Source organism: Hipposideros armiger, unplaced genomic scaffold (genome assembly GCF_001890085.2).
Source record: "Hipposideros armiger isolate ML-2016 unplaced genomic scaffold, ASM189008v1 scaffold_24, whole genome shotgun sequence".
Classification (NCBI taxonomy): Eukaryota; Metazoa; Chordata; class Mammalia; order Chiroptera; family Hipposideridae; genus Hipposideros; species Hipposideros armiger.
The window spans coordinates 2,698,534-2,709,071 of record NW_017731374.1 but is presented as its reverse complement, the minus strand read 5'-3'; the positions used below and the strand labels follow the sequence as shown (position 1 = coordinate 2,709,071).

Genomic DNA, 10,538 nt, shown 5'->3' with positions numbered 1-10,538 from the left:
GCGACCTCTGTGAAAGGGTCATTCGACCCCCAAAGGGGTCGCGACCCACAGGTTGAGAACTGCTGCTCTAGACTCTAGTGCAGGGCAACTCCAGGTTCTGACTCCCAATATAATAAGCCTCCTATTTTGTAGAAAAATAGCTAGAATATTATTGGACACATTATAATTAACGAGACGCTTTCAAGCTCTCTTTCCCTTGATCCTCAATACAATCCTGGGAGGAAAGGGAAAACATAGTGATTAAGCGTGTAGGCAACTTACTGGCTTTGTGACCTTGGGCAAATCCTTGACTTCTCCATATTTTAGGTTCTTCATCTGTAAATGAGGGTAATAATAGTATCTACCATTAAATGAATTAACACATGTTAAGCACATAAAATGGTGCCCACTACTGTTGACCTTAAATGTTAACTAGTCTTATTTTTAGCACAATGAAGAAATTGAGGTTTGATCTTAATTTCGTAAAGCTGTGTGGTTAAGTATGTATATGTATAAAACAAGACTGAAAAAATTGCGCTCAAATACTCACAGACTAGTGGGATTATGGGTAATTTTCATTTCTTTAGGCTTTCCTAATTTTCCCATCTTTTTTTTAAACATGTATAATTTTTAAAATTGTACATGTTTTAAAAGTTTGAACATAGTTTTAGTAAGAAATTTTATAAATTGACTTAGCTCCTCTGTCAATTGTAAGGGCATGCTATATTTGGACTGAACATTTTCTCGACTGCTTGGAGTAAGAAAGACAGCCACACCTAATTATGCACTGGGGAGGATGCTTGTAGTGAAAGCAAAATGTGTTTCAGAACTGAACAATAGTTGGCATTTTAGCCTAATTGTAGAATCTTTTCTTTATGATTGAAAATTTAAAGCTTTATGTGAATCAAGGATTTTTTTTTTTTTTTAGCTAAGTCATCCTGCCACCTGTTGGCAGCTCAGCAGCAGCTCAGGTTGGGCCGGGCATCGAACTGATGTTGCTCAGAGCTCAAACCCTTGAGCGAGCTCTTAACCAACTGAGCCACTCGGCCGGCCCTGAATCAGGGATTTAATAAACACAACTGAAGCTCCTTTTCTCTCTGGAGTCTCTCCCAAGGTGGTCCTTTAGAATAATCAGTGGTTGTCAAGCCCTCTGTTCTCCAGGTGGTACTAGGAGTTAGTTCCCTAGGGCTTAGCAGGTGCGGAGGAAAACTAAACTGGTGCTATAGGATTCGTATTTGTTTTGCTGTTTCCCAGCACCATGACCCACAGTCATCCTCAAAGAGTCACAGCAACTCTTCTTTGACATGATAGCCTAATGACTTTTAGCTACCATATTTTGAAGGAAGTGTTCTGCAACCCTCCAAAAATAAAAAATCAGGAAAATTGAAAACATCCACTAAAGGAAAGAGTACCGGGTGGGCTTTGGTGTCAGATAAACCTGTGTTCACATTCTAAACTAGGCTGCTTCTTAGCTGTATGAGCCAGTACATAATTTCACTCAGCGCCAATTTTCTTTTTTTATTCATTTTTAAATTAAATTTATTGGGGTGACATTGGTTAGTAAAGTTATATAGGTTTCAAGTGTACAATTCTATAACACATCATCTATATATTGCCTTGTGTGCTCGCCACCCAGAGTCAGTTCTTCTTCCATCGCCATATATTTGACCCCTTTTTCCCTCCTCTGCCACCTCCCCTCCCTTTTTACCTCTGGTAACCACTAAACTGTTATCTATGTCTGTGAGTTTTTGTTTCTTTATCTTGTTCTTTTGTTGCTTTCAGTTTTATATCCCACATATGAGTGAAGTCATTTGGTTCTTGACTTTTCCTGTCTTGACATATTTTGCTTAGCATAATAATTTCAAGATCAATCCATGTTGTCACAAATGGCAGTATTTCATCTTATCTTATGGCCAGTAGTATTCCATTGTGTATATGTACCACATCTTCTTTATCCAATCATCTATCCAAGGCCACTTTGGTTGTTTCCATGTTTTGGCCACCGTAAACATTCTGCAGTGAACATAGGGTTACATATATCTTTACAGATAAATGTTTGAAGATTTTTGGGGTAGATACCCAGAAGAGGGCCTGCTGGGTTGTATGGTAATTCTATTCTTAATATTTTGAGGAACCTCCATACTGTTTTCCATAGTGGCTGTGCCAATTTACATTCCCGCCAATAGTGCACGAGGGTTCCTTCTCCGCAGCCTCTCCAACACTTGCTATTATTTGTCTTGTTCATGATAGCCATTCTAACAGGTGTGAGGTGATATCTCATTGTGGTTTTGATGTGCATTTTCCTAATAGCTAGTGAAGGTGAGCATTTTTTCATATATCTGTTGGCCATTTGTATGTCTTCTTGGGAGAAGTGTCTGTTTAGGTCCTCTGCCCATTTTTAAATTGGATTGTTTGGTTTTTTGTTGTTGAGTTGTACAAGTTCTTTATATATTTCAATATTAGCCCCTTATTGGAGGCATTGTTTGCAAATACCTCCTCCCATTCGTTTGGTTGCCTCTTTGTTTTGTTGATGGTTTGTTTTGCTGTGCAGAAGCTTTTTCATTTGATACGTAGTTCCATTCATTTATTTTAACTTTTACTTCCCTTGCCTTTGAGGTTAAATTCATAAAATCCTCTTTGAACCAAGGTCCATAAATTTAGTACCTATGCTTTCTTCTATGCAGTTTATTGTTCCAGGTCTTATATCTAAGTCTTTGATCCATTTTGTGTTAACTTTGGTACATGGTGACAGATGATCTAGTTTCACACTTTTGCACGTGGCTTTCCAATTTTCTCAGCACCATTTATTGAAGAAGCTTTATTTTCTCCATTGTATGATTTTGGCTCCTTAGTCAGTTTTTGTATCTTGAATAATACCTAAGGATTAAATAAGAGAGCTAATTATAATACACCTTTGAATGCTTAGCATAAACTGGGTACTGTGTTAAACACAATACTACTTGGATCATTTCATTTAATCCTTATATCAACATCATAAGGTAGAGAAGGCCATAATGCTAAGTGTTTAAGAGGCTAGATCCAGGAGTCAAAATATCTGGATTTAAATCCTAATTCTCCTAATCTCCATAATGTCCGATTTCCTCATTTGTGAAGTGGTGATGATAGTAATACCTGTTCCATTGGGGTTTTGTGAGGCATTATGGGTAGCATTTAAAAGTATGGCCTTTGACAGCATTACCCTGATACCAAAACCAATAAGAACACTACAAGGAAAGAGAACTATAGGCAAATATCCCTGATGAATAGAGGCAGAAATTATCAACAAAATACTAGCAAACCAAATTCAGTAGCACCTTAAAAGGATCACACACCATGGTCAAGTGGGATTCACCCTGGGGTGCAAGGATGGTTCAATAGATGCAAATCAAGAAATGTGATACATCACATTAATAGATTGAAAGAAACAAAATCATATGATCACAATAGATGCAGAAAGAGCATTTGACAAAACTCAACATCTTTTCATGATGAAAACTCCCAACAAATTGGATATAGCAGGAACATACCTCAGCATTATAAAGGCCATTTTTTATAAGCTCATAGCTAACCTCATCCTCAATGGTGAAATGTTGAAAGATTTTCCTCTAAGATGAGGAACAAGACAAGGGTGCCCATTCTCACTACACCTATTCAACATAGTACTGGCAGTCTTAGCCAGAGTGATCAGGCAATAAAAAGGAATAAAAGGTATCCAAGCTGGAAAGGAAGAAGTAAAATTGTCTCTATTTGCAGGTGACATGACCTTATTTATATATATATATATATATATATATATATATATATAATCCTAAAGACGCCACCAAAAAACTGGTAGAACTAATAAACAAATTCAGTAAAATTTAAGGATTAAAAAAAATCAGCCTGCAATCAACTATAATTAAAAATAAATTTTAAAAAATAAAGGTATAATAGCATGTCATCGCCTGCTTGAAGATTCTTCTTGGCTACTATGACAACGGAACGAAATGACTTTTGGTGGTGAGCATGCAATAGAGTGTACAGATATCAAATTATAAAGTTGTATGCCTGAAATTTACATATGAGGTCGGACAGTTAAATTTGCAAACTCATCCTAGCAAAAGTGCTACATACCTCATTGCTGAATATCACTATAGTCACCTTCGAAATACTCCCCTTGGGAAGCTATTTACTGATGCCAGCGCCTAGTCCACCCTTCAAACCAATTTTGGAACTCTTTTTCTGGAATGGCCATCAGAACTATGGTCATATTACCCTTGATGTCCTTAATGTCATCCAAATGTCTTCCTTTCAATATTTCCTTTATCTTCGGGTAAAGAAAGAAGTCATTGGGGGCCGGCCGAGTGGCGCGTTGGTTAAGAGCTGGCTTGGGACGCCAGCTCTGAGCAGCAGGGCCAGGTTCGGATCCCACATGGGGACAGTGACGCTACCCTCTACAGCTAAGATGGTGAATAACAGCTCGACCTGGAGCTGAGCTGCTGTGAGTTGCTGGCGACGGCGTAGGCTGCAGCCCATGCTGCAGTGGGCTGCCATAAGCTACTGTGAGTGGCTGGCAGCCGGTGTGAGCGGCTGGCAGCTGGTGTGAGCTGCCAAGAGCCGCCATGAGTGGCCGTCCAGAGGCCGGTGACCCATCTGCTTCACCTGGGAAGAGCGCAATGATAATACCAACATGGGCCAGTGAAGCAACGTCCTCCACAACTAGACTGAAGAACAAAAGGACAGCAGCTTGTCTGTTCCCCTTCCCCCAATTCCCCAGCGCTGTTCCCCTCCCCCAATTCCCAATAAAATCTTAAAAAAAAAGAAAGTCAATGGGGGCCAGATCAGGTGAGTAGGGAGGGTGTTCCAATACAGTTATTTGTTTACTGGCTAAAAACTCCCTCACAGACAGTGCTGTGTGAGCTGGTGCATTGCCGTGATGCAAGAGCCATGAATTGTTGGCGAAAAGTTCAGGTCATTTTCGTCTAACTTTTTCACATAGCCTTTTTAGTATTTCCAAATAGTAAACTTGGTTAACTGTTTGTCCAGTTGGTATGAATTCATAATGAATAATCCCTCTGATATCAAAAAAGGTTAGCAACATCATTGCAACAAAATCACAAACTTAGTTGTCAGACCTCATAATGTTATTAACCCAATGTTGCCTCAATACATTTAATTTTAAAAAATCAATATGCAGAAATTGTGTTTATGCTAACAAAATAACTGTAAAATAAATAAAATAAGAAATTTACAATAGCATAAAAAATAATCAATATGCAGAAATTGTGTTTATGCTAACAAAATAACTGTAAAAGAAATTTAAAAAAATTTACAATAGCATCAAAAATAATAAAATACTTAAGAATAAATTTAACCAAGGAGGTGTAAGTTTTGTACACCGAAAACTCTAGGACTTTGATAAAATAAATTGAAGAAGATCCAAATAAATGAAAACATATTTCATGTTCATGGATCAGAAAAATTAATACGATTGAAATGTGCATGCTACACAAAGCTATCTAGAGATTCAATGCAATCTCCATCAAAATTCCAAAGGCATTTTTCACAGAAATAGAAAAACAATCCTAAAATTTGTATCAAATCACAGAGGACGACAACTATCCAGAGAAATTCTGAGAAAGAAGAACAAAGCTGGAGGCATCACAGTTCCTGATTTCTAACTATATTACAAAGCTACAGTAATTAAAACAGTATTGTACTGGCATAAAGACAGGCACATAATCCAATGGAACAGAATTGAGAGCTCAGAAATAAACCCACACATATATGATCAACTAATTTTAGCAAGGGAGCCACAGATACTCACTCAGGAAAGGACAGTTTCTTCAATAAATGGTGTTAGGAAAACTGGATAATCACATGCAAAAAAAATGAAACTGGGTCTCTGTCTTACACCACTCACAATATTTAACTTGAAATGGATTAAATGTAATACCCGAAACTAAAGTTCCTAGAAGAAACAGGAAAAAATCTCCTTGACATTGATCTTAGCAATGATGTTTTGATTTGACATCAAAAGCACAAGTAACAAAAGCAAAAATGAACAAATGGGACAACATCAAACTATAAAGCTTCTGCACAGCAAGACAAACAATCAGCAGAATGAAAAGACAACCTACAAAATACAAGAAAATATTTGCAAACCAAGTGTCTAATGGGTTAATATCCAAAATATGTAAAGAACTCCTAATACTACTCAATAGAAAAAAACCCCAAATAATATGATTTAAAAATGGGCAGAGGCACTAAATACACGTTTTAAAGAAGACATACATTATGGCCAACAGATACATGAAAAGATGTTCAACATCACTAATCATCAGGGAAATGCAAATTAAAACCACAATAAGATATCATTTCACACCTGTTAGGATAGGCTATTATCAAAAGATGTGTGTTGGCCAGGATGTGGAAAAAAGGGACGTTTTTCCCTTGTGCACTTACGGTAGGAATGTAAATTGGTACAGCCAACTATGAAAAACAGTATGGAGGTTCCTGAAGAAAAAAAAAAAAGAGCTACAATATGATCTGGTAACCCCACTTCTGGGTATATATTCAAAAGAAATGAAATCAGGATTTTGAAGAGATATCTGCACTCCTGTGTTCATTGCAGCATTAGTCACAATAGCCAAGGTATGGGAACAACTTAAATGTCCCTCTCTGGATGAATGGATAAAGAAAATGTGGCATAAATATACAATGGAATATTAGCCATGAGAAAGTAAGAAATCCTGCCATTTGCGACAACGTGGGTGGACCTTGAGGGCAGTATGCTCAGTGACATGTCAGACAGAAAAGGCAAACACCGTTTGATCTCACTTATATGTGGAAACCAAAAAAGCCAAGCTCACAAAAAAGAGTGTAGAATGGTGGTTGCCAGGGGCTGGGTGGTAGGGAAAATGTGGAGATGTTGGTCAAAGGGTATACATTTCCAGTTATAAGATGAATAAGTTCTGGGGTTCTAATGTACAGCATAGTGACTATAGTTAACAGTACTGTATTATATACTTGAAAGTGGCTAAGAGAGTAGATCCAAAAGAAAAAAAAATATGTCAGGTGATGGAGGTGTTAACTAACCGTACTGTGGTAATATTTGCAATATATTTTGGAAGCATTTGCAGTATATACATGTACCACATCGTCACATACACAAACTTCCATAATGTTACGTTGGGTTGTCGTAAAAGTCATGACGCATGTTTGCAACACACGGCACTAGTTCATTTTTGGAAGTACTAGAGTCATTCGCACCTATGTTCTTGCTATGTCATTTGACAGCTGACAGTTCTAGCTTCATTTTAAAAAAACACTGAGCGATTTGGTTGAGTTTTGGAGATTTTACAACAAGTTGAATATGCAAGACCAAACTGCATTTTTGCCATATTTTACTGTTTTACTTCCATAAAGGGAAGAACGCACGTCAAGCTTGTGAAAAGTTGCATAAAGTTTATGGTGACATTGCTCTACAAGAATGTCAGTGTCAACGATGGTTCATGAAATTCTGTGCTGGTGATTTTGATCTCAACATTGCTCCTCGGTCAGGGAGACCCACTGAGGTTGATGACGACAAAATAAAGGCATTGATTGAGTCAAACCCACGTTACATGACACGAGAGATTGCAGGAACATTGAACATCCATCATTCAAGCATTCATGTCCACCTGAAGAAGCTGGGATACATAAGCAAGCTCGATATTTGGGTTCCGCATGAACTCCAAGAAGTTCATTTGACGGCGCGTATAAACATCTGCAATATGCTCAATAAACGTGAGGAAAATGCTCCTTTCTTGAAACGACTGATAACTGGTGATGAGAATTGGATTGTTGACAACAATGTGGTATGCAAAGGGTCTTGGTCCTGAAGTGATGATTCACCTCAAACGACATCGAAAGCAGACATTCATCAGAGGAAGGTTATGCTCTCAGTGTGGTGGGATTTTAAAGGTGTCGTGTTTTTTGAGCTCCTATTAAGGAACCAAACAATCAATTTGAATGTGTACTGTCAGCAATTGGACAGTTTGAATGAATCCATCATCCAGAAACGTCCAGAGCTTGTTAATTGTAAAGGAGTTGCATTCCATTGCGACAACGCGAGACCACACACAAGTTTGATCACCTGTCAAAAATTATTGGAGCTTGGATGGGATGTGTTGCCACACCCACCATACTCGCCTGACCTTGCATCGTCAGACTTGCACTTGTTTCGCTCTCTTCAAAATGCTTTGCGTGGTATAACATTCAATTCAGATGAGGCTGTAAATCAGCACCTTGTTCAGTTTTTCACAAATTAAGACAGGTCCTTCTGTGAACGAGGAATTATGAAGCTCACTGAAAGATTGCAAAATGTTATCAAACAAAATGAGCAATATATCATTGATTGATCTCTGTTCTTTATATAAATAAATGACCTTTGAAAAACATAGACGAAATACGTCATGACTTTTCTGACAACCCAATATGTCAGTTATATCTCTTAGTAAAGCTGGAAAAAAAAAGTATGGCCTCAGAGTCAAATTATCTGACTCTGAATCTTGGCTTCACCACTTAATAGCTATGTGACCTTAAACAGGCACCTTTGAATATCAATTTCCTTATCTGTAAAACGGAGGAAAAGTAGTGCCTGTGTCCTAAGATTGTGAGGAGTAAATTAGGTTATTGATGCAAAACACTTTTTTGTGCCTGCCACATAGAGATGTTAATGTTATGTCAATGCACCCCATTTCTCTTGCCACAAATTTAGAGGTTATCTTTGACAACACCAACCTAATTCATTAAGCAGGTCATATGTATTTAAGACATTCCTCAATTTGTCCATTTTCCTCCATCTTGACTATTGCCACCTTGTTTCAAGCCAACATCATCTAATACCTGGACTATGCAACAGCTTCCTAACTGGTCTCCCTGCTTCTACTTTTGCCAATTTAGCAATTTTCTTTTCCTCCAGAAGAGAGTGCTCTTTTTAAAAATATACACTTGGGATTGTATTAGTTATTTACTGCTGAAAATAAATTATCCCCCAAATTGTGGTTTGAAACAACAAACATGTATTATCTTGGTTTCTGTGTGTCAGGAATTTGGGAGTGGCTCACCTGGGTGGTTCTAGACCACTCAGGTGTCCGCTGGCAGGAGGCCTCAGATCCATGCTGACTGCTGCACAGAGGCCTCAGTTCTTAGTCATGTCAGCCTCTGCATCAGGCTGGTCAGTTGTCTTCACGATGTGGCAACTGGCTTCCCCTAGAGTGAATAATCTCAGACAGTGAAAGATGGAGTGTCTTTATGAGCTGCCCTCAAGAGTAGCATACCATCACTTCTGCTTTACTCTATTAGTTATAAGTTCAGCCCATACTCAAGGAGAGGGGAATAAGTCTCCACCTGTCGATGGGAGAAATAGCAAAGAATTTGTGAAAATATTTTAAAACCACCACACTCCACCCTCTGACCACAAATTGTTTGCATTCATTTTTCTCATCTGCAAACAACCCCCACTCCAACCCTCTCCAAACTCTCATCCCTTTATGACATTAGCTGGAAATCCAAGATGTTGGCATCTAAAAATGATTCAGATGAGGCTTCTTGTATGTGGTAGTTTCTTAAGTATAGTTCTTCATGGTTTGAAGTCCTGTGAACTAAAGAGACAAGTTATCTGCTTTCCAAACACCCAACTTAACAGTGGTAGGACAGGCTTAGGATAACCACTGCAGACAGTTTGTTAAAAGAGAAAAAAAAAGAACCCCCTCCCCAAACCCATGAAGATAGAGGCATAGGATAACCTACATACTTCTGTTCAAAAATAAAGTATGCTATATACTTCTGTTTGAAACTGGGGAAAAGAGGAGCCACTAGTTTATAGCATTCTGAAATCTACCCAGATACAGGTTAGCAGTTTCTTGATTAAGACTCAAGGACTGGGAGTAATTCTTCATGGCTTTTAGTACTGCCCTATGAGTCATCCTTTTTCATGATAGGTAGCCTATGTTTGCAGCTTCATAGTTGCTCAGCCTGCTCCCTGACTTTGGAAGTTTGGGGGATTCAAAAGCATCTTTTCACTTTATACTTATCTATCGCTTTTAGTCCAAGCTGGTGGTGTTTCTGCCAATATAATTATCTTAACATTTTTATGGGTCTCTTGTGAATCTGATTGGGCTCACTCCATTAGACAAACCATACCCACAAGTCTCTATGATAAGCCTTTCTCTAACTTGGGCTGCTGCTGGGATTCTTGGGAGATAACCTTTAAGCTTCTTAGGAGAACTGTTTAACAGAATGGATCTGTGGAACACCAGTTTGAATCTTTCTGAGATCTTAACATAAAATCTTATAATCATACTATTAGCTTCATCTTTAGACCTTGCTTTTCTGACAGTTCCCTGGATTTTATTTTTGCCTGGAAGCCATGTTAACTTGAGCATCACTTGCCCTCTGGAGAAGCTAAGGATGTTCAAATCTAGTCAGTCCTGGCTTCTTTTTATTTAATAGTGTTTTGTTTAGCTTCTGCCCGTCCCTTTCCATTTTACTATAAGCAAGAAGAAACCAGGTGGCACCTTTAAAATCTGCCTTGA

The 10,538-nt window shown here is 38.3% G+C and overlaps 1 protein-coding gene across 1 annotated transcript in view; it reads left to right on the top strand.

Moving 5' to 3' along the window:
- Window positions 1–10,538, top strand: part of CTNNAL1 (catenin alpha like 1) — a 64,793-nt gene that overhangs the window by 5,418 nt on the left and 48,837 nt on the right. The window lies entirely within an intron of this gene.